The sequence below is a fragment of the Mesocricetus auratus genome, unplaced genomic scaffold (assembly GCF_017639785.1).
Source record: "Mesocricetus auratus isolate SY011 unplaced genomic scaffold, BCM_Maur_2.0 Super-Scaffold_6730, whole genome shotgun sequence".
Lineage (NCBI taxonomy): Eukaryota > Metazoa > Chordata > Mammalia > Rodentia > Cricetidae > Mesocricetus > Mesocricetus auratus.
Genome location: NW_024429184.1, coordinates 115,753,106 through 115,777,034, shown reverse-complemented (window position 1 = coordinate 115,777,034; position 23,929 = coordinate 115,753,106). Strand labels below are relative to the sequence as shown.

At 47.8% G+C, this 23,929-nt stretch overlaps 1 protein-coding gene and 1 long non-coding RNA gene across 5 annotated transcripts in view; one reads left to right on the top strand and one right to left on the bottom strand.

Annotated features, from left to right (window-relative positions):
- Fgf1 (fibroblast growth factor 1) overlaps positions 1–18,365 on the bottom strand; it is a 97,059-nt gene extending 78,694 nt beyond the window's left edge. The window contains exons 1-3 of one of the 4 annotated variants that reach the window (XM_013112763.3): positions 18,190–18,365; positions 17,027–17,114; positions 6,842–6,991 (exon numbers count right to left, since the gene is read on the bottom strand). The gene's annotated coding sequence lies outside the window, so the exon portion shown is untranslated. Of the gene's footprint in view, positions 1–6,841; positions 6,992–17,026; positions 17,251–18,189 lie in introns of those variants that run through there. The other 3 variants (XM_005069194.4, XM_040741881.1, XM_040741880.1) reach the window with 3 other exon arrangements.
- LOC121138882 lies at positions 17,489–21,543 on the top strand. Its single transcript, XR_005875763.1, has 2 exons — positions 17,489–17,761; positions 20,083–21,543. It is a non-coding gene; the product is annotated as an uncharacterized LOC121138882 (long non-coding RNA).
- The last annotated feature ends 2,386 nt before the right edge of the window (positions 21,544–23,929 follow it).

Here is a 23,929-nt window from a genome sequence, read left to right as displayed (position 1 = left end):
AGCTCACAGCCATGCTTTCCTACCCAACAACTTCTGTCCCTTTTCATATCTGTCTCTACCAGCTTCCTCTTGTTTATTGTCACTCTCCTCTGTCCCCTTCTCTCCCCATCTGTGCCCACCATCCCCAGCCCTTGTTGAACAATTAGATCCCCAAATATGTGCCAGCCCTTGCTACTGCAGGGAGAACACAAGCAGAGGCCGAGGTTGTGTTCCCAGAACCTTTATGCCCTTCCAGTGAGGTCCAGTCACCTGGAGTATGGCTCCTGATTGCCTGCCTAGCTTATAAATGGCATCAACTAACCACAGATGACTGTGCTGTGTTTTGAATGTGAAATGTCCCCCATGGGCTCACATTTGAACACTTTGTCCCCAGCTGGGAATGCTGTGTGGAAGGTTGTGGAACCTTTAAGAGGTGGAGCCTTGATGGAAGAAGTAGCTCATCAGAGGTGAGCCTGGAGGTTTTACAGCCTACTTCCGGTCTCTCTTGGCTTGCTGCCTACAGGTGAAGTGTGATCAGACATCCTGCCTTTGTACCAACCATGCCTTCCCTGCCTTGATGGGCTCTATTTCTTAATCTGTAAGCCAAAGTAAATCCTCCAGACCTTATGCTGCTTCTTACCAGGTATCTGATCACAGCAATGTACTTGATACATCGAGTCTATTTGACATCTTTGATTTGATACATTGTATCTGTTTGAACATTTTTTAAAAATTTGATACATTGTGTCTATTTGACCTCTTTGACTTGATACATCCTGTCTGTTTAACCCCTTTTTGAAACTTGATACATTGTGTCTATTTGAGGTCTTTGACTTGATCCATTGTATCATTTGGCTGCTTTGACATCCTCTGCTGAGGGAGCAACATGACTGGAACACTGTTCTCTTCCCTTTAGGTTCATGCAGCCTCGTGAAATCCAGGCACTGACACCCGCCCAGCTCCAGAGCTCCTTGCTGTTGCCCACACCAGCATATCTAACCCTGTTTTGAAATGAGCTTCCTTATATAGAGTCACACCCTCTAAGCCTGTGGTTCTCAACCTGTGGGGTCATGACCCCTTTGGGGAGGGGTTGTCTCGTATCAGATATCCCGCATATCAGATATTTACATTATGATTCATAACAGTAGTAAAGTTACAGTTATGAAGTAGCAATTAAATACTTTTATGGTTATGGGTTCACCACACACAATGTGAGGAACTGTATTAAAGGATCACCGCATCAGAAAAGTTGAGAACTACTGCTAAGCTTTCTGTGGCTTAACAGCTTAAGCACCTGTGATGGCTATTTGTGGTTGGCAACTTGACACACTTGGGAAGAGGGAACCTCACATGAAGAATTGCTGCCATCATATGAGCCTATGGGCATGTCTATGGGGGCGTTTTCTTGATTGTTAAGTGCTAAAGGAGGACCAGCCCCACTCTGGGCAGTGTCATCCTGTAACAGGTGGTCCCGGGTTGTATAAGGAAGCTAGCTGGACAGAAGCAGGGAGCAAGCCAGTCAGCAGCATTCCTCCATGTTCTCTGCTTTGGTTCCTGCCTCCAGGATTCTGCCTTGAGTTTCTGCTTTGACCTCTCTGGAAGACTGGCTGTAACCTGCCATTCCAAACAGTTCTTAGTGTTTGTCCAGCAACAGAGAAGCAAATGGGAACAAGACCTAACCTTTGACAGCCCCTCTCCTATGCGGCCCCTCTTCCTTGTCCTCCAGCGGCACTGGCCTTGCTTTGACTCCCTGGTGGCCACAGTTCCTCATACCTTGTGACCTTCTGCAGTCCTCTGCCCTCCTCCTCCTACACTTGACAGACAGTCTTTCAGATCTCAGCCCAACCAAGCATCTCCCTAGCCGGCTCCCTTGCCACATGCTGTACAGGTAACTCAGAAGACACTGACATCCATACCGCCATCTATGGCCTCTGGTGCTTAGGGAACTGTGAGTCCCAGCTGTGTTTGGCAGGTTTCCTGGCCCCAGGAAGTTCCCACAAGTGAGCTGCATGAGCTTGACATGGTCGTTACTGGCACTCATAAACCCTCCCGCAGTCCCCACTTCAACCCTTCCTCCTCCCTCCTGCCCTCTCTCCCTCCCCCCTTCTCTCCAGGCATGTCCTCCCGAGCCTCGGGCCCTTTTAGTACTCTTAAGAGCAACACTGAGACAGCAGAAAGGCACTCAGAGCTGAAAATTATAAATGTTGCTCCAACTTGGCACAGTGTGTTGACCTTCAGCTAGATCATCCAAAGCTCAGGGCCTAGAGGAAGCACCGGGAACATGGCCTCCTGCTATATGACATGGCCAGGGCTGCCGGGGAAAACAACAGAAAGGTGTTTTCAGGTTGGAGCCTTCTGAGGACTGCGAGAGAGACTCTGCTCAAGGCTTCTCTCTTTCGGAGGCTGTGTGTCCCCCATATGCTCCTCCCTCTGTGTGTGTCTCTGTGAGCAAATTTCCCTTCTTTATAAGGATGTCCATCATTTTAACAACCTTGTCGTAACTTGGATAGCACCAAGAAGACCCTATTCTTAATAGGGTTACATTCTGGGTTTCTAGGGGCTGGGGTGATTTCAGCATATGAATTTAACCTACTATTCCTGCTTCCACACCCTGTTTCCCCAGCATTCTAGCATATTGAATGCAACAAGGGTCGAGGGGTGTGGGAACGTGCTGCTCTCTGGAGAAATGCTATGTGAGCCTGGGAGAGATGGGCAAGGTGAGAATGGGAACTAGAGAAGGATATCCCACCTAAGGGCGAGAAAGAGGACTGAACCAGCCCCCGCAGAACAGCCCCTCAGTTATGTATGTGGGCTCTGCAAGTCTGCTAGTGATGAGTCCAAGCCCCAGCTCCATGGTTTCCTGGTGGTGGGCCCAGTTCTTGCATTAGTGAGATGTGTGTAGCTATAGTGTCTACCTTGTGGCATGGCTGTGAAGAGCACCATGGGAGCTGGGCTTTGCACACAATAGTGTTGTCATAATAGGTGGAAGTTGTGTCAGGCAAGTCAGGGTGATGAAGAAGAGGCCAGCTGTCACTCAGACCGCACACACACAACTGTGTCCCCTTACTACTAATAAAGAGGGAGGACCTGTGGTGGGTAGCCAGATCCAAGCTTTTCTAACTGTGGCCTGTGATCACAGGCTTAAGATCCATGTGGGCATCACTGAGGAAATGCAGAATCCCAGGTCCCTCATGAGTCACCGAATCACTTCTATGCATAGGATTTAGAAATCTAATTCTTCCCCTCTTTTATAAGGCTGAGGATTAAACCAGGGCCCTGTGCATGCTCAATAGGCCCTCTCAGCTACCCCCACCCTTCCTTCTATGTTTCATTTTTTATATAGGCTTTTTAAAAACAGGCAGGCTTGCACCACTGAGCCTAGCAGGAATGAACCAGAGCACAGTTCGTGGAGGGGCAGAGCTGAGTCATGTCCACGAGTAATACTCCTGCAAGGTAGGCATGCCTTTTTACAGCTGTCAGCATCACCAGCGTGCCATGAACAGGGTTAGCGAGGTGGTCTTAAGTGATTATGCAGTCACCCAATCTTGGTGGTTACGTGGATATATTCTTCAGAAAAGTCTAATCTTTCCCTTCACCATAAGCTTGCTTGGTTAAGACACTTGGTTTGGATTATCCGTTCTTCCTATCTCTACAACCAAGGCTGCCCAATATTACCCTCAAACTTAGCTCAGGAAACTCTGAACTTAGGCAGAGAGTCCTGGTTCAGCATTCTCTGCATGCCTGAGTCTGTTTTTAGCCCCATTTCCTGTATTCTTGAGCCCAGCCCTCTCCCTGGTTCAGGGGCCAGGGTACCTGTGTAGCCTGTCTTGTTTCCAAAGGTCCTGCTGCCATGCTGTCAGTGGTGTACAACCTCTCAACACTGAGACAGATACTGTCACCTACAAAGTTCACAGTCAAGAGCCATGTATTAAGTTACAAAAAAAGAAAAGAAAAAACTTTTAAAAACCCTCCTGGTAATGTTTTAAGTGAGTTTATAATTTTATGTTGGGATGCGTCCATGGCTTTCCTGGAGTGCATGCGGTCAGTCAGCTGCAGACGGGACCTGCCTGCATATAAGTCTTCAAGCTTAAGACACAGCTAGGGTCCTGCCATCTCTGAACAATAGTTTCAAACTCCAGTCTATTCTCTAGGGTCTTTAGATGTCACCTGTTGCTAAATTCCTGTCACCAGGTTCCACCTTTCTCTTAGGGTGTCTCCCAGTTCGGCGCAGACCTGCCGAACAGTCGGACTTGACTCTGTCCTTTGGCAGCTGTGGAACCACCAGTAAACCTCTGTCCCACATCTGTACCAGCCCCTGCTTCACTGGGCTGTTGGCAGACTTAACGCTGAGCCCAGTGCCTGGGTACAGAAAAGACGAGAAACACTGCTGACTAGGACAATAGCTGTTCTGTCTCCAGATCTTCACAAATGCAAACAAAGCCCCATGCCAAAGCAAAAGGGCCAGAATTAGCATGGGGGCATCCAGGCCTCCTCAGTGTTCAGTGCCACTCACTGAACGCTAAGCAGTGGACTGATGCTGTTACTCACTTGATCTAGCCCTTAGTAAGGTTAGCATTTTATCACCTTTTTATAAAGGAGGAAAGTGAGGGGCAAGCCACAGCACTGATAAGTAACAGAGTCAGGGTTTGTACCTCAGGCTGCCTTTCAGCAGAGTCCATGCATTTAGCCACCTTGCCACACCGCTTTCTGTGTGTGTGTGTGTGTGTGTGTGTGTGTGTGTGTGTATGTGTGTCTTCATTCATGCGTGAGCACAGGAATGCACTTGCTATGATGTCCATGTCGAGGCAGAAGGACGACTTTCGTGTTGGTCCTTGCCTTCCACCTTGTTTGAGATCGGGTCTCTCTGTTGCTGTTCCTTGCTGCATCTGCAGACTGTCTGACCCTTACATTGCTGGCGAGTCTCCTGTTTGGGCTTCCTTTCTCACACAGGAGCCCTGAGAGCCCAGACCTGTGCTGCCACACTTTTACATGGCACTGGGGGGTCCAAACTCAGGTCCCTATGCATGCGTGATGATGGCTGTGTCCACTGAGCCATCTCCCCAGCCCCTGCTATGCCTCTTTTCACTGTGGCTGAGGAATTAAAATAGCTGCAATTTCCTCCTCTGCCTCTATGTTTTCTGTCGCTGCCATCTACTCCCCGAGAACTGCCTCCTGTCCTCTGCCTGGGTTAGGCATTCACCCCAACCCTTACTGTTCCTTCCCTTGATACTCGGAAGCTCCCTCCCTTCTCTGTCTGATGGGGCTGGCACCCGCACCTCTGTTTGCAACACCTTGTTGCTAGTTAATGAAAAACTGTCTGTCTGTGAATTCTTCCCTAAGGAGGGAGTTGGTGGTTGTGAATCAAGCCACACTATTGACACCAACAACAGTCCTCATGAGGGCAGCCCACTCTTCCTGGATACAACTACTCCCAAAGCAAGGCCATCTGTTCTCAATCGTGTGTGTGTGTGTGTGTGTGTATGTGCGTGTGTGTGTGCGCGCGCGCGTGCGCACATACACTCCCAGGTACACACGTGTACATGTGCATACAGAGGCCAGAAGACAACCTCAGGTGTCACCCCTCAGGAGCTGTCCACCTTAGGTTTTGCTTGTTTCCTGGTTCCTGTTTCTGCTCAGTTGCTTTGAGCTTGGGTCTCTTGCTGGTATGGAGCTCAGTGAGTAGACTAGACCGGCTGCCTGGCTAGCCCTGGGGATCTGCCTGTTTCCGCCTCCCTGGCACTGGACTTTCACTACTGAACCCAGCTGAAAAAAATAACAACAATCCCCCAAGCCCCTGGAGATCCAACCCAACCCTCAAGATTGTATGGCAAACATATTACCAGCTGAGATATTTTTTCAGCATTTTGCCACAGCGCCGGGTTCATGGCAGCAACTGGGCGTCAGGGGAATGGGGCAGCCTCTCTTGGGATGCCTGTCTCCCCCCACTGCAGCACGAGGAGCTAAAGCCTCGTCTATGGCACCCCCATAGAAAGGGAAAGCAAAGTGCTGTTCCCAAAGCAGACAGGAAGGAAGAGAAGGAACAGTGGGTGCTAAATGCCCTAAAGGGCTCAAACTCAGCTGAGATACAGGGACTTCAGGACTGAGATGAGAAGTGAGGTCTTTGCAAAATGGCCCTTGATTAAATACCTGAAATTCCTACATGGGCACCCAGAGGTCTGAGAGTCTTAAGGCTCCTGTCCAGGAGCCTCGCACACTTTTGGAATGCACTAGTCCCTGCAGGAGCTTAAGGGGAGGAGTCCTGAGGTGAGCCTGCGACTATGAAAGAGGACCAGTTAATGAGTAACTCGGGTGACAGGACTGAGAGCATCAGAGTCCACCCTATTAAAACCTCCAGCTTTTCTGTGAAACAGCTGCCCATAGAAACCTAAACTTCCCACAGGCTTTCCAGGGCAGCTGAGTTTCTAGGCTGCTGGGTAGGATGAGCATGACACAGCAAGCTAGTGCCAGCCAGACCCACTGTGGCCATCGTTTTCAGCTTCCACAGATCTGAAAGGCTGCATCCAGGGCTTCTGTCAATCAGATGGTCCCCACCCCCTCTGGTCTTCCTAGGCCGGTGCCGGTGGGATGATGATGATAGGGCAGCCGGGTGTAGGATTACTTTTGCAGTCTCTAACCTGTAAGTGTTATTTTTCCACGTCTGTACTCTTAGCAGGCCCTTCTTCCAGAGCTGGCACCTCAGTTCAAGCCAGCCACGGGGAGCCCATCCAATGCCCTGGCAGGCATGCTGACTCCCTAACTGCTTAAAACACTTCTCCCTCCCTCTTCCTTTCTACTAGTTTTATGCGCGTCCTAGGACAAACAGCCAAACCCATCTCTGGATATAACACCCCCCAATTCTTACCTGAAGAGCCGGCAGGCTGGGGACTCTCCTCCCTCCACTTGCTCACGAGGGTGATGGGATCCACTTGGTGGCCTTTGCTCTGTGTATCACGGTCCCTGTGCCGAGGCTGTCTCTCCAGCCGGCTGTCTGAACCTCAGGATTACTGCAGTTCTGTGTGGGGAGAGGGACGGGCTGTGGCATGCACATCAGGTTGCTGGCCCGCCTCCAGACACTATGCCAGTCCCAGAGGGCTGTGTGGGAAGCAGGGAGGTGGGTGGGGGAGCAGAGAGTGCCGGCCTCTAGGTCTGTCTTTGGCCCTTGCTCATCAGCAGAGGGGCCCCGCCTGCAGACCACCACACAGCCCCACCCCACCACGTCAGTGCACCCGAAGCTGTAAGTGCCCCCAGCTCTAGATGGTCTGCATCAGACCTGGGGACTGCAGAGATGACAGACAGTGACAGCAACCACCTTGGGTGTTATTTTAGCATGGTTTGTCTTGGGGCAGAAGCCCAAGCCCAGTGTACTACCGTCTGAGCAGAATCCTGTTTATTTTGAGGCCTCTGTCACCAGGGAAACAACTGGTGGTGTTGAAAGAGACTCCTCTAAAATCAGGCGGCTAGTGAAAGGGAGCCCTTTTCTGTTCTGTCATCTGTCCCCACAAATGGTGTCAAGTGTCTGTCTATATGTCTACACAGTTCCCAGAGCCAAGCCCCACCAAGTGCATTCTGCAGAGCTAGGCAAGGTAGTGGCCACCAGGTTAGGGCTAGGGAGGGGCATCAGAGACTGTCCCGGCATTCCTCACCGCACTTCCCACCTATCCCAGCTAGACTAGGGGGAGTCCTCCGGTAAGCCAGTGGACACCCATGTCATCTTCACACTACGAAGAAGGAAGGAAGGTTGCCACCTGTACAAATAACTCTGGTTTGAAGGTTGGGAATAGACTGGACTCAGAAGATACGGATCAAAGAAACCAACTGACACCATATGATCAATTGTTTCCAATTCTGTGAGGAGAACCTCCCTTTCACAGGCATTTCAGTCCAGGAGGCTGGAGTGAGCATTCATGTGCTTGTGGGCTCCAGCCTGCCCGCCTGATGGTGCAGACAGAGAGAGGCATGTGGACTGGGGGGGGGGGGGGGGCGCTGGAAAGGTCTCTCTCCCTGATCAGATCAATGCAGTCACGTGGTGCAGCGAATCCAGTAAGAGCAGGATGGGGGCGGGGCAGCAAGGTCTGATTTTGAGCACTTCCTTGGTCTCCAGCTTGCGACACTATTTTGAAGACTATTAAGTCTGTAAGAGGTGGGCATGGGAGCAGGTCTTTAAAGACTGCAGCTGTCCCTGCCTCTTGTCTAGCTCTCTCCACTTCCCGGCCCATGCCATGGGAACAGCCATGACTCTGCTGTCCTGTCACAGGCCTTCCACCACTGATGGGCTGAAATGAAGCCACTAGCCACAGCGAACCTTTTCTCCCATAAGTGGCTTCTGTCGGGTGTTTTGTTATAGTAATGTAAATGTTAACAGTGGGGGTGGTGTCTCTTGGCTGAAAGAGCATCCAGGGCTGTTCCTGGGTCTTCAGAATGAGGAGTCCTGAGGATCTCAGCTCCTGGAGCTGAAGCAAGAGACTCAGAGGTCACATGGCTCCGACCACCAGTCTCTCAGAGGGACACCATCACATCAACACCACACCTAGTCTTTCTGGAAAGAACGGAAGACGTACAGGTTGGCTATTTCCCAGCTAGAAGCTTCATGCCCTGCCCCAGTCACTGTACATGTCACACACACAACATGCCCGAAGGTGCCACGTGCATCCGCCTTCAAGCGCAGTGCTGTGTGTGAGCATGGCCCCATCAATGTCCTTATTTAGGAGGTTGGGTCACATGTTGAAATCCAAAGCTTTTGCTATAAAATTTACACCCTTGAGAGACTCATTCAGATGAAGGCGGGTGTTGGTGTTTCTTGTTCAGTCTCTCAAGCTAAGAAGGAGGAGTTAATTCTTGAAGGAAATGACAGCGTGCACTGTCTGTAGCTTTAAATCAGCAAGCCACAAGAGTTCAACCCAAAAAGGTGTTTATGGTGATTTGAATGAGACATCCCCATCGTCTCTGGCATTTGGATACTTGGTCCCCAGTGCTGCTTGGATAGGCTTAGGCGATGTGGCCTTGCTGGAGGAATGATGTCACTGAGGGTGGGCTTTGAGGTTTCAAAACGCCACACACCATCCCTGGTTGTCTTGCTCTGTGCTTCCTGCCTGAGGATTTAGATCTGAGTGCTCAGCTGCTGCCCCCGAGGCTGACATGCTTTCCTGCCACCCACAACGGGCTCTCATCCCTCTGTGAGCCTCAACAGCCTCTTCCTTTTATAAGTTGCCTTGGCCATGGCGACTTACCACAACAGTGGGAAAACAGTACAACGTCAGTGCGACACTCGTGTGCTAAAAAGGTGCAGGTCAGCATGCCAGTGGATCCCATCTGAGAACTGTCCAACTCTGCTGGGCGACCGCCTAGTGGAAAATCTTTGTAATGTTGTAATGATGTGCTCAAAGACCCCTTGTGAACAAGAGGCACGGGCCCAGCATCCTATGCAGAGTCCCACCCCCACCTACCGCCACTGCGTGACTGAACCTCCTCCCCCCTGCTTCAGCTCGATACTCCTTAACCTGAGCACACTGTGTTCTTGGCCACTCCTGGGCAACTCAGCTCTTCCATGCTCCAGGCTCCTTCTTTCCTAAGGGCTCAATAAGATTTCCAACTCACGGCATCCCTGCAAACTCCAGAGCACCGTGGCAATCAAATATAGCCAAGAACATGCTAGCATGCGCAACTTGAAGGTGCAAGTGTCAGCTGTTACTTCATTTCATTTCTCCCTTGTATCCGGTTGTGAGCACTATCACACACTCCCCCCACTCACCTTTTAGGTCAATGCAAACCCTGATGGCTGACATACCTAATTTCTGTACTGTTGTAAGTGTTTGGCAATATTATGGTCCAAATTCTGGGAAATAGATCCTCAGTTCTTTAAGGTACATTAATAAATATAATTCTCTTAATGTTGGCATTAAATTTTTCTTTTTACTTTAACATTTCTCAACTTATGTATTTATTTCAGCATGTGTAAAGGATCTATACCTATCTTAGAAATAATATGTGGGTTTTTTTTAATCCTGAGTGATGACAATGAATGTCTCTTGGCCCAAGTATTATCTGGAAGAGACTGTGAGATTACCTGGGAGTAAAGTCTGGCCCTAGAATAGACCTGAGCCCTGAACCAGGAAATAGTCTGTGGAAAAAATAGCTGTCAAAGCCACTCATTAAGCACCCACGAGATTCTCTATGTCCTTCGGTGTGTGACAGGAATCATATCTTCTCCCGAACTTCGTAGGCCATTTTAAAACCCTCTTCTGTCACAATAAGACCTTTTACAGAAACCACATACCACATGCGTGACCCGAGGAAGACAGAAAACAATAGGTCTTTGAGGACAGACCAAAATCCTGGTGGGGCTATCCACAGAAATGCAGCCTTGCCAGAGTTATGCCAGACTGAAGTGCTGGGGCTGTTAACTGTTGATGGAGGTGACATCCTCCTTCCGAATCTTAAGATGCCGACCAGTACTCAGGCAGCTGCTGTTGATAGAAAGCGGCTCCAACCTCTTAGGAGAACCCCAGAACAGTAGTTCTCAATGAGGTGGGGGCCAGGCACCCCCTCTAATGCTGCCACCCCTTAATACAAGTTCCTCATCTTGTGGGGACCCCCCAACCATAACATTTTTGCTACTACTTCATAGCTATAGTTTCATTACTGTTTTGTATCATACTATAAATATACGTTTCCGCCTGTGAAAGGGTTGTTTGACACCCCCAGACGTTGTGGCCCACAAGTTGAGAACCGCTTCTTTAGAAGGCCCGTAAAAGTAGAGGACAGCATTTCTTTTCTTCCTTTCTTCTCACCCCCACCCAACTGATTTCATGTTCCGTGCTCCTGAGCGGCAGACGTGGACCCCTCACTCTTTAGCGTGGGCGGCAGCAGCGCCGATGCGGCACAGACGGGCAAGATTCCGAAGGCTGCCAGGAACCAGGCTTTTCCTCTCAGGCAGAACAGCCGCCTGTTCTGGCTTCTCGTCCTTGACTCTTGAGGGTGACATTTGATATCCGCCTCAGCCTTTCTCCCTCGGTCATTCCGTTCGAGTAAGCGATGCAGCTGTGTGAGACTCTGTCATAACGGGCCTGCGTTTTCTTCCTAATCTCATTTTGACCTTGTTCGGGCCCAGCAGGTCCTAATCAGCTGACAGGCACAATCAGGTGCTGACGCCGCTCTGCTGCAGAGCAGAAGCCTGCTTACACCCGCCCAATCAGGGCCATTAAACGAGGGCATCCTGGCCACCGAGTCAGCTGCCAATTGGCCTGGGAAGCGCGGCAGACATTCTCAAGAAATTGCATTAGTTACCTCAAGGAGAAACACACCAGCAAAGCTGGAGGACAGACACTGTGCACAGTGGCTCACAGAAAGGACTGCCTGGCCCCGCCTCACAGTCACCCAGAGAGCATCAGCCGGCTGTCCTCAGCAGCTGTAGGCGGGGCACTGGAAGGGTCCCTCCCACAAGAAGTGGGCTGCTTCAACTCCGATGGGACAATTCCACTCATTTGCCTGGGCTGGCTTTGAACTCAATGTAGCCCAGACTGTGTCCTCCCAACTAGCAGAGAATTACAGGCCTATGCTGCCAAATCTGGCCTAGGTGATTACACTTGGTGTGCAAAAGCTCTTGTTGTAACAGGAATATGGGCCTCACAAACACAGTCCCCCTGCGCTGCCAGGCGTGTGGAATTTGGCTCTCTCAGGAAAGATGACTTTGTGCCTTGGATGTGATGGCACTTCACAAACAGCTCGCTCTGCGTTTGCAGTGCTCTTTGGTTTTTTGTTTACTAGACCTTCGGGCTGTGTGAGGTAGTACAGGCTAGGAATCTCAGCAGTTTGGAGGCAGGAGCAGAAGATAGAGAGTTCAAGACTAGCCTGGGCTACAGAATGAGATTTGGGGACAAGCATCAGTGTTTCTTTTGGGGATTATTGATTTCCGTAATTTCCCTTTAATTTGTCTTCCCGTTTCTTCCCTTCAGCCCCATGGGTTAGTCCAGAAGATTCTTTTTTTTTTTTTTTTTTTTTTTTTGGTTTTTCGAGACAGGGTTTCTCTGTGGCTTTGGAGGCTGTCCTGGAACTCGCTCTGTAGACCAGGCTGGCCTCGAACTCACAGAGATCTGTCTGCCTCTGCCTCCCGAGTGCTGGGATTAAAGGTGTGCGATTCTTGCTGAAAGGTAAGTCAGACTGCATCTCTCTTTGTTCAGAACTGTCTGACACCCTCCTCTGCATCAAGAGCAAAGCCCAGTTCCCGAGTGGCATGGGATCTCTCAGCTGACCCCATGCACACCTCTCTACCAGCTGTGTTACCTGAACATTGCTCATCGAGTGGTGCCTGCCCAATGGACCCGTGCTTTTCTTGTAATGGTGGCTCTGTTTGCTGTTTGTTTCTTCTGTATTGGACTTAAACAGAAAGACTCCATGTTTTGTCAACTAACATGGTTTATCAGCTCCATTGACCTGACGGCCAGGAATGAGAACCCTTCCACTTTAGGGGTCCAAAGGGGTGCCCCTGAGGGCCACTGCTGTTCCTAGCACACTGAGAAGCAAACCTGGCACAGCTGTCTGTCTCTGGGTGATAAATGTGGCTGGAGTAGCCCACATATGCCGCTGGCTCAGATGCATCCTTGGTGCTCAGAGACCTGCAGTCTGGCCCACAGCAGGCTGTGGAATCTACACAGTCTCAACCCCCTTGAAAATCTGCCAAAGGATGACCCCGTTTCCCAGAAAATTGAGTTCTCTCTCTCTCTCTCCCTCTCTCTCTCTCTCATTTTTACAGTTAATTTCAGAAAGAAACAAGATGCCCCAAGCCCAGTTTAGTCTCAAGGTAAGAGACCCTGGTTTGATATCTGCCTTACTGTTTGGCAAAACAAGTCTTATCTATTTAAATGAACCAGAGGCTTAAATGTAAAAGATGACAGACATTAGAGGAATATCCCAGGTAACAAAATGCTAATGAGATGAATTGACAGACAATGAACATTTACAGAGGCATGATCTGAAATCCAGGAGGAAAGAAAGCCATGCAAACAGGGCCTTCAACCGGACCTGTACAGGGAAGGGGACAAGCCCCTGGACCGTCTCTTTTCCATCTCTGTCTTCCCATTTGTCTGTGCCCACACTCTGTGGGAGAGTCCTGAGCTTACCAGAGCACAGTAGACCACACCTTCAACCAACCCCTGTCACTTAATTAAGATCCCAATGAATTTCCTATCCCACTAGTTTGTTTGTCTCTGTCTCTGTCTCTCCCGTCTGTCTCTCCTGTCTGTCTCTCTGTCTCTCCTCTCTCTCTCTCTCTCTCTCTCTCTCTCTCTCTCTCTCTCTCTCTCTCTCTGTCTCTCTCTCTCTCTCTCTCTCTCTCTCTCTCTCTCTCTCTCTGTCTCTCCATCCATCTATCCATCCATCCATTTATTTATTTGTCAACTTGACACAAGCTAGAGTTCTCTGGGAAGAAGAACCTCAATTAAGAAAATGTATCCATTCAGAATGCTCATTGGCAACTGTGTAGAAGATTGGTGTGGGCCGGTGCCACCTCTGAGCAGGCTGCCCTGGGGTTTTTTTTTTTTTTTTAAGCAGGTTGAGCAAGCCCCAGAGAGAAACCCAGTAGCAGCACTCCTAATGGACTGTGATGTGGAAGTGTGAGCTGACATAAATTTTTTTTCCCCAAGCTGCTTTTGGTCATGGTGTTTTCCCACAGAAACGGAAACCCTAATTAAAACAGTTTCTTAACAGTTTTACTCAGATATAACTCACATGAGCTATGGATCATGTATCCAACACAGGAGTCTTAGTGTATTCCAAAATCTATAGAGCTGCAAGCACAGTCACTTTAGAATATTTTTGTCAATTCAAAAGAAGTTCTGTGCCCCCTCCTCCCGCTGACAGGCTCAGACAGCCACAGACCTTCTTTCTATCTTGAAGATTCTCTGTCCTAGACATTTTGTATAAAAATAATCATTCAGTGTAGGGTTTTCCCTTAGCATAACATATTCAATTTTAAATCATATTGTAGTATGCATCAGCATTTCTGAATTTTACTGCTGGATGTTCCATTGTATAGAAACACCACAGTTTTCTCCATCTACCAGCTGATAAATATTTAGGGCTATATGTTATAAATAATGATGCTGTGAATGTTTTCTTTGAAAACATGCGGTGGTTTTTAATATTTATTTTATGTATGTGTGTGTGTGTGTGCCTGAGTGTGTGTACGTGTACCGCATGCATGTAGGTGCCCTTAGAAGCCAGAAGACAACTTCTGTCCCATCGAGCTGGAGGTACAGATGGTTGTGAGCCACTTGATATAGGTGCTGGAAACTGAACCCAGGTCCTCTGCAAGGGCAGCAAGTTCTCTTAACCCCTGCAGAGGTCTTTCTCTTCAGCATTAACCTAAAGAGCACAGATGCTCTGAGGAGTGGTGCTCAGGGCACTCACTTTTGTACATGCATAAATTGTGTGCATCTGTGCGTGTCCCTGAATCATAATCTTATGCAGAAGCAGACAAGCTTGAATACTAAGTCCCTCAGAGTGCTTCCCATTGGAACCTTCTGGGTGATCCTGGGACTTGACTCAGTGTTGGTGTCCAAGGGGAGTTATATCATCCCCAGAAGGAAGGTGACAATACAAGCTTGTGACCCTCACAGGGCAATGTGAAGATAAATGACAGTAATCGAATGGGCTCTACTCTTTGGAAGGTCAAGTCCATATGAATAGGCTATATGCACTCCTAGATGGAGGGTGTTGTCAGCACCAGGGACCTGCTTCAACTCAGAGGCCACAGCTTGTGACTCGAGAGCACGGATGGTATAATTAGTCACTGTTTATTCAAGATGTGGTTTCCCTTGAGATTAGAATATGGTCACCTCATGAATCCCTGATGCTACCCCTAGAGAAAAGCCTGGCCCTTTTCTGCTTGGCCATGCCGGGCAGGATAGGGCCAGGAGAAAGGGAAGGGTCACATCTAGTGACCAGTGCCTACAGGGGCAAGCTTGCATTCTAAAGCCTAATTTCTAACTAGTTCTTGGACGTGTTCCCCCACCTGAAATAGCACAGCAGCAGGGCATGGCTGGCGTTTGCGTTCACTGTGAAGACTACACTGATGGTGTTATAGGGTCATCACATGCATTCTGAGCTTCACCAATGCTTGCTGGGGTTATATTACCTTTAAAGCCAGAATTGAGGCCCATGAGCAGGCCAATTTTTTTGTTGGTCAGTTAGTTGAACTCACTTAATTGGATATCACCTATGTGTCAGATACAAGAGGGCTGGGAACAAAACTTAGACTTTCCCCCAAGGATACAAAATTCAGGTGGGAAAGAAATGAAGAATTATGAAGTTTTTGTTTGTTTGTTTTGAGACAAGGTCCCACTGTGTAGCCCTTGCTGGCCAAGAACTCACTATGTAGACCCGCTAGAATTGAACTCACAGAGATTCACCTGCCTCTGCCTCCCAAGAGCTGGGATTAAAGGGGTGCGCCACTGTGTGCAGCTCCTCCTGGAGTTCTTAAAGAATGCATAAACAAATACACAACAGTCCTGATGTTGCCAGTCAGGTTCAGAGAAGACGGACAGCAGAAGGATCCGGAAGGGTTGGAGAAGGCCACAAGGGAAGCAGTGCTCTGATGTCGGCAGTTGCCAGGCAGGGTGATTTCAAGCACTGCGGTGGGGTGGAGGGAGGGTATGGGGCAAGGGAGGGGAGGGAGCAGCAACACATATGACACAGGCAGTGAGTGACAGCCCACAGAAGCCAGGGTGTGGGGCAGAGCTGGCTGTGAGCCGGAGTCAGTTTTCTGATGTTAGCACCTTCCACGGGGCTCTCTGGGTATGACGAGCCAAGGCATCTTTTAGTGACCTGTTCTACCAATAATTATTATTCCCCTGAAACATCTTATTAGTGATGAGTGAAAGAGGGAGGGAGACCCAAGTTACCATGGCAGAAAGAGCCACACAGGGGCAGCTGTTGGTCTTGGCTCCTGTAAGCACCCCCTTCTCTGCGGATGAACACTTTGATTGCCTTTGGGGAGCCGCCCTCATTGCTCTCAATCCGGGTGATGTTGGAGAAGATGACACCTGCCCCATGGCAGCCACAGAAGCAGTCTTTTCCACACTGGGTCTACGAGACACAGGCCTAAGACCGGCTGGAGCAGTGTGTCGGTGGAGTGTTAGCTGAGTTGCTGGCTGCCATACTGCCACCATCATGACAGGTCCTTCTGGGGACAGAACATCACAGGGAGCCAAAGGCAGAGGATGGAGAGAGAAGGACTCGGGATGCTATCACCTTCCCACCTAGAGCCAGCTTTCAACATGAGGGAAAAATGCACCATCTTCTTGACCAAGTCTTTTCAGTCTTGGTTTACACTGTGATCATTAGAAGAATCCAAATTTGTGCAAGTACATGGCTCCTGTTGGGGTCTTGATGACATCTCCTTAGCATGGACATATGCAAGCCATTGCCCAGGGTGGCCTGTGTCTGCAGTAACCAAACCCACGTGCCGGGGATAGTGGCATCTGTGCACATCCTCAGGGGGCATATATCCATGTGATGAGTCTCGGGGTACAGGCTAGACCAAGATGTAGACTGCACTTCTCTTTCTCCCTACTCTGCTTACCAGTAACTCTCCCCCAACTCTTCTTCTTTCCACCCTTCCTTAAAGAAAGGAGCTACTTATTCTATTAGGTATATTTTGCAGGACCCTGAAATACCAGGGAGGAGCAAGAAACAGAAGATTTGCGAATCTTAGTTTTGTTTTTTGTTTTCCTTTTTGCCCATCAGGGGAGAATCAGCTGTTTCTTTTGTTTCCTGTTCTGTGGTATTTTTTTTTTTAGAAAGCATTAACTTTATAGAGGTAGGATTTGGCCAGTCTACAGTTTCCTGGTAACCTCTTCTTGGATCTAAGCACAGACAATTCACTGGGTAGGAATCATTTCCTGCTTGCTGGCTAAGAACTAGTCCTACATAGTTCTTTTTGGGGCCGAATTTGCCTCTGAATAAGAGGCAGGGATCTTTACAGACTCCAGCCTGTCTTTGACCAGGATCTGGGGGTTGGGGGGGGGCGAGGAGCAGGAGCGCAGGCACTCACCTCTGTCTCTGTTGTGGGAGCCTTTCTTTCTGGGGTAGTGGCAGCTGCTGCAGTCACTCTGGGCTCCCAGGACGCTGCAAGTAGCCTGCTGAGAAAGGGAGTTTCCATTTACCATTAGAAGGGAGTGTCCATCCAGAAAAGGAGGCGAGAGATGCCCTTATTCCCTGGAGGCTGCTGGGCCACTTGCTTTCTCTGCTTCTCTCTCTTTGTGGTGTGAATGGAGCCAAGGACACACGGACACACGGACACACGGACACACACACACACACACACACACACACCACCACCACCACCACCACCACCACCAAGGGGAAGGCTGAGTGAAACCATACACCCCACTGGCCCCTTAACAGGTGGCTTTCTGCCCTTGGGACCCTGGGAGGAAGGCAGCAGAAAGGGGTCGCAAGGCCACCCTCTGCAACCCCTGAAAGACCGGCTGGCACGAGTTTGTCTGCAGAAGGCCAAGGCCAAGAGCCCATGCACTTTGTTTCCCCTGTCATGTGATTTATTTTTGGACTAGACACACAGGCTATTTGGGGGCTGGACATTTGCCAGGTGAAAGGACAAGTATGTTGGCCAAGTTGTGTCAAAGCCCTGCTGGGAACTCGCCCTTCCCCCGTATGAGATAGAGGGGTGGGGGTCTTGCCCTAAGCAACTTTTGCAGCGCCCCAGCCGCCCTTTGAAACTTCACAGAGCAAGCGTGTAATGGAAACTGTCTTCATTTCTGCACATGAGGTAGGTGGGTTCTGAGGCTGGTGGCCATGTCACGTGACTGTCCACACTAGTTCAACCAAGGAGACCCTCTATTCAACACAGGGCAGAGCCTGAGACTGGAAGGCATTCTGTAAGCCCGGCTCCCTCCATTACTAAGTGCACAGTTCCCCCTTGCTCTGCTGACAGCACCTGTCTCCTAGGCTTGTGGAACATAACCTGGGAGTGGGTTGATTTCTCGCCTCCCATTTTTCTTCACTGAACAGGAGTGGAGTGCTTGACCTGAAGGCACCCAACGGAACCTCATCGTCTTTGCTGTCCTGGCTTCTACTCCTGGACTCTTGCTGAATGCCATCTCTCCCCTGCCCCATTCCCTTTAATCCTCAAGGCAGCCAACCCTTTCCTCTGTGTGACAGCCAGGGAAGCCGCGATTCGGAAAGTCCAAACCTTACCTTCAGGAAGGTTGAGGTATGGCTCCAGACTGTCTGTCTCTGGAGCTGGCGCTTTTTTGACCATTTTGCTCTGCTGCCTTCTCAAGTAGAAATGCTTGAGATTTTGCTGCTCTTTCCTTTTCAGAACAGAAAAACCAAGAGCTTCAGGGGTGAATCAGACCCATTAATTCAACCTTCGATTTTATTCCCAAATTCAGTATTTGAAGGGGAGAAAGAATAGCCTTTTTGTGTGTTAACTGTCCCAGGCCGAGTGTAGGTACAGGATGGAAATCTCTGGTCTCCCTTGTCCTTGGAGACATTTCCCTATGAGTAAGTCACTGTGCAAACATTAGAGCAAGCTGCCTTGAGCTGCCAGAGGCTGGGCTCCCAACCAGTCTGAGCCCAAGTGCCCAGGCTCTTGAAGAGCCAGAGGTAGCGCTCAACTGCCTGTCCAACACTGCCCTCTGCAGGGCTTTTTGTTCCATTACACCAAGGTGATTGTCTACCAGCTATCTCGAGTTTTTAGAATCCTTTTCCAGGTCCTCAGAAATTACTTTGCCTGGGAACGTGCCTATGTGGGTAATAATTCTTCTCCTCTTGTATAGAAGTTGAGAATACACATCTCCCTTACAGATCTGAGTAGGGTGTCTTCACCCAAAACGGGCAGGTTCCCTAATTTTCCAGAAGCTTTCTTTGATGATTTAAACCAATTTTCTTTAATGATAAATTAAGCATTTCCTTCTTGAACAAACTTTTTCCCCATAAGTTCACTACTGAGTGATAAAACTGCAGAAGCAATTCAAGAGAATATTAGGAAAAGACCCCCTCCCATGTGGTGTGTGTGTGTGTGTGTGTGTGTGTGTGTGTTCATGATGTTTAGTTATGGTTAGTCACACGAACATGGGTGAGAAATTATGAGATCATGAACAACTTCCTGTTAGGCGTACCACTGAAGAGACTGCCTGCCCTCCTCTGGTAACTTCCTGGGGGGTAGGAAGGTGGAGATTTGTGGGCCCCTCCTCATACATGTCAGAATGCTGTCAGTTCCAATCTTGTGCATGTTTAATACAGGTAACTGCAGCAGTTGCTGCTTCATGGGTATAACAGCCACGTCACAGTGGAAAACAATTCATTCCACAGCTCCCCTCCCTGTCCTCTGACTCTTACATCCTTTCTGCCTCCTCTTCTGCCGCATTCCGTGAGCCTTGAAGTGGTTGATATAGATGTCCCTTAGCATATCAATTTTAATGTACAGGGAGCGTGTTTTTAAAGCTGTTTCAGAAACAGAGCAAAAGTTCATGAAGCTTGCTGTTCACCAGGGCTGACTACTGCTGCCTTAGCATATAGCAGCAGGCCATAATCTGTTCACTGAGCATCTACCCTCTGCCAAGTCTTTAGATAGCAAATATAAAAACAGTGGGCAAAATCCAACTCGTGGCATGCTGAATTATTTGCCATGATTACCTTGAGGATGTTGAGTGAAGGAAGCAGGTTAATAATTACTCAAGTGAGCCATGAGAATTCAGCTTGGTTAAGTACTAACAAAATGGGTATTTAATGCGGCAGGGATGCACTCTGGATTTTGACCCTGGGAGCCAGCTTCATTCACAGTGAAAGGAAGGAAAATGGCTGGCTCGAGAGACATGAAACCTAAACCAAGAGTAGTACCCCAAGAATCTAAACAAAATGATGGAGAAACTTCAGGAAAGGGGCCCCTAGACAGTTAAGAGAAAGAGACTGTCCTGTTTGGTTTCTTGTTGCTGTGATAAAACACCAACCATGAGCATATGATTTTGGAGAAATTCTCACCGAATTCCTAATCATGGTTACCTCTAGAGGGCATGAGAACCAAGCAAAAGTAGTTGGGTCACTGGTGGTGGCCTTCTACCTAATCCTCCCCTCTCATCCTATTAGAGTCTCAAAATGCATGCTGTCCATCACTGCAAACATCTAAGCATCTCCAGGCACCTACGACTTTCAACCTCAAGGGCAGCATCTCCTCCTTATTGTTAAAGGGAAGGTTCTTCAAGTTCACCTGCAACCAGAGCCAGACGGAGGTGGCACATGCCTTTAATCCAAGCACGAGTGAGATGGAGGCAGGTGGATCTCTGAGTTTGAGGCCAGCCTGGTCTACAGAGTGAGTTCCAGGACAGTCAGGGATATGCAGAGGGACTCTGTCTCAAAACACTAAAAACAAACAAATACATAGATAAAATCACCTGCACCGAAGTTTGTAAGTTCTTCCTGGGGTCTGCTTTCCTTATCCCAGCCCCTCTTCTAACCAGCTTACCTCCTTACCCAGGAAGAGCATCCCCCACCCCGGCCCCGCCCATCCTCCATCTTTAACTCAGGAAAGAGCAAGATATGCTGTGGTTATGAATACTCTACCAGTGACTTGAAGTAACAAAGGCTGGGAAATCTTGATTGTCAACTTGAGATACTTGGATGGAAACAAGCCTCTAGATGTGTCTGTGAAGGTGTTTCCAGAGAAAATTCACCCAGGGCTGGAAAGATCTTCCCTCTGTGGGTACCACGTCTCCCTGGCAGCCCAGACGTGAAGAGGTGGAAGGGGGCAATGGTGTCAGCTGCCGCCTTTACTGCTCCACGAGAAAGTGCATCTAGGGATGCTGTGCTGGCCTCCATCAACAGACTCAGCTTCTCCATCAACAGACTCCAGCTTCTCCATCAAAAGACTCCAGCTTCTCCATCAACAGACTCCAGCTTCTCCATCAACAGACTCCAGCTTCTCTGGCCTTCCAATGTGAATTTCACTCTCCAGGAACTGCACCGGCCTTCAGTGTCAGATTGAGACTGCTAAATCATCCAGCTTCATAGACTAGGCAACTATCGGGTCTCTGTCTTTCCAGAACTCCAGCACATAGGTGGCCATTGTTGGACTACCCAGACATATTATAGAAGCCAAATCTAATAAGCTCCCATTGCATCACACACACACACACACACACACACACACACACACACACACACACGTACATGCTCATGCATTCCATTGATTGTGTCCATCTAGATAACTCTGCCTCTGCTTAATACAATCACCAGTATGGACACATCCGTTTGCAGTTGGCTGTAGGACTGGCTCCGTGCCATCCTCACTCAAGTACTTGGACTGAAGGAGCTCAAAAGCTATGCTTTGGGGAAGGAGAGAAAAGATGCTTACCAATACGCTGAAAGTTACTTCTCACATTTCAGTGGCCAAAGAAAGTCATATGTGTGACTTTACTGTACAGAAAGTGAGGTAGGACATTTCAGGGCTGTTGCTTTCTTGTACAGTTGCTATGCCATAAATATTTAGAGAACATGAATTCTGTAATTGTTGGGTCCACAGAATAAAGTTTGCTAAGCTTGTTGAAATTATATATATATGTACATATATATATTTCACATTTTATATATATTACACATATAATATCCGTACTCATCTATCTGCTCACTGCTGGTGACTTTTGTCAGTGTCATCTTTATACATTTGAAGCTGTATTATATGGTGTATGCAAATTTTATAACCATTGGGAATTAACATTTTTATCATCATGTATTCCTCTTTATCTACATATTGTTTTTAGCCTAAAAGTCTACTTTGTCCAGTAGCACTATAATTCCTATTAACTTTATTATAATTTTATTAGCATTTATATTACCATTCTATAATTTCATTTTAATACAAAGTTTCAGACCTTTTTATGAACAGTGTATAAAGTTTTACTCAGTTCTATGATTGACTTTTAATTAAAGCATTTAGTTCATTTTCATTTAATGTAATGGCCAGTCCTCCTAGACTTAAACCTAAAGTACTTTTCCTCTTGGTCCTGGGAATTTTATACCCAGAGTTTTTCACACGCTAAGCAAGTGCTCTCTCACCGAGCTACATCCCTAGCCCCTTTAATTTACTTGGAGACAAAGTCTCTTTAAATTTTCTAAGCTGACCTCAAACTTATGATCCTCCTGCCTCAGTCTCTGGAGTAGCTGAATTACAAGCATAAACCACCACTCCTGTCTTTAAATTCCCATCTTAATGTTTCTTTTACTTCTTTATTTTCTTTGTGACACGGTTTTGATGTATAAGCCAGTCCTCCGGCATCTGCTCTCTTAGTTTTAAATTACATTTGTTGTGTATGTTCTATGCTTTTTTTTTTTTTTTTTTTTTTTTTTTTTTTGGTTTTACGAGACAGGGTTTCTCTGTATTGTTTTGGAGGCTGTTGGTCCAGCCCGGCCTCGAACTCACAGAGATCTGCCTGCTTCTGCCTCCCGAATGCTGGGATTAAAGGCGTGCGCCACCACCGCCCAGCTTGTTCTATGCTTTTTTATTCTTCCTTTTCGCTGTCTTTGCAGCAGTTGGATATTTTGTTTTTGGTCTATTATGTTGGAAGTTCTGTATCTCTTGACTGTTCTTTGGAGGTGGCTTCAAAGATTACAATATGAGATCACGAGTTCTCAGTGCCTAATGTTAATTGGCACTTTTATCTTCTTTCATAATATTACAAGGACCGTTGAACAATTTCATTCTCATTCATTTAACCCTCTCCTGATTTATATTTGCTTCTAAGACATTTTGATGTGTCTTAGACCCCAGCAGACATTGTTATGTTATGTCTCTGTACTTCATTTCCATAACCTGTCATCTTCAACCATTTTGCTTTTCCACAAAGAACACCCTTTAGTTTTTGCGCTGGTAAGAGTTCCTGAATCTATTTCTTTTTAAATATCACTGGGTGTAGAATTCTAGGTTGATGGCTGGTTTCTTTTCTCACCTGTGTTGTTTACATTTCACTCATTTCTACTTTCCTTGTTTCTGCTAAAACGACGGTGGCTATCTGTAACTTCTATTTATGTTTGGTTTTATCTATTTTACTGTACTTGAATGGGGCTTTTAAAAATGTGTCCCGCCTCTGGCTCTCTGGGCTTTCAGAATGTGTCACTTGATGCCTTTAGTCCCTGATGGCAATGTCTCGACCATTTTCTCTTCAGCTATTGCTGCTTCCCTGCTCTTTATCACTTCCTTCTAAAACCTTAGTTTTCATCTTTTACCTGTCTTATTTTCCCTATAGCAGTTTTACATCACGTTGTTACTCTGTATTTATCCTGATGTTTTCTTCTGACCTATACCTCCCTTCAGCTGTGTTTAATATGTCAAGCTCCTACATTTGGTCACTTGGTTTTGTTGTCCTTTGTTGGTTTTGAGACAGGGTCTCTTTTTGTAGCCCTTGTGGGCATGGAACTTGCTGTGTGGACCAACTGACTTCAAAATCACACAGACCCACCACTTCCGGCTAAAGTTTTGTAGTATTGTTTTTTAGTTCTGAATTCCTATTTGGGTAGCTTATCAAATTATCATCTTTTGAGGATTTTCAGATCTCTATCTCTTGTCATGTGTTTTATCTCATTTATTAAACACATCTTTACATGTATGTATTTCATGTTTATGTTTGTGCACATGTGTGACCACATGTGTGCCGGTAGCACACACAGAGGTCAGAGGATGACTTCTGGGAGTCACTTCTCCCCTTCTACCATCTGGGTCCCACGTCATCAAGGCTTAGTGGCTAGTATCCTTATTCACTGAGCATCTCACTAGCTCAGCCATAGTTATTTTCAACTCTTTTCTGCTAACTCCAAATCACTATAGTCCTCTGGGACTTTTTCTGTCATAGTTGTTTTTACTGGAATCGCTTCCATATTGTTTTTTTTTTCATGTGTCCTTCGTTATTTTTATGCATGCTGAGATTGTATGTGAAAATTGTTA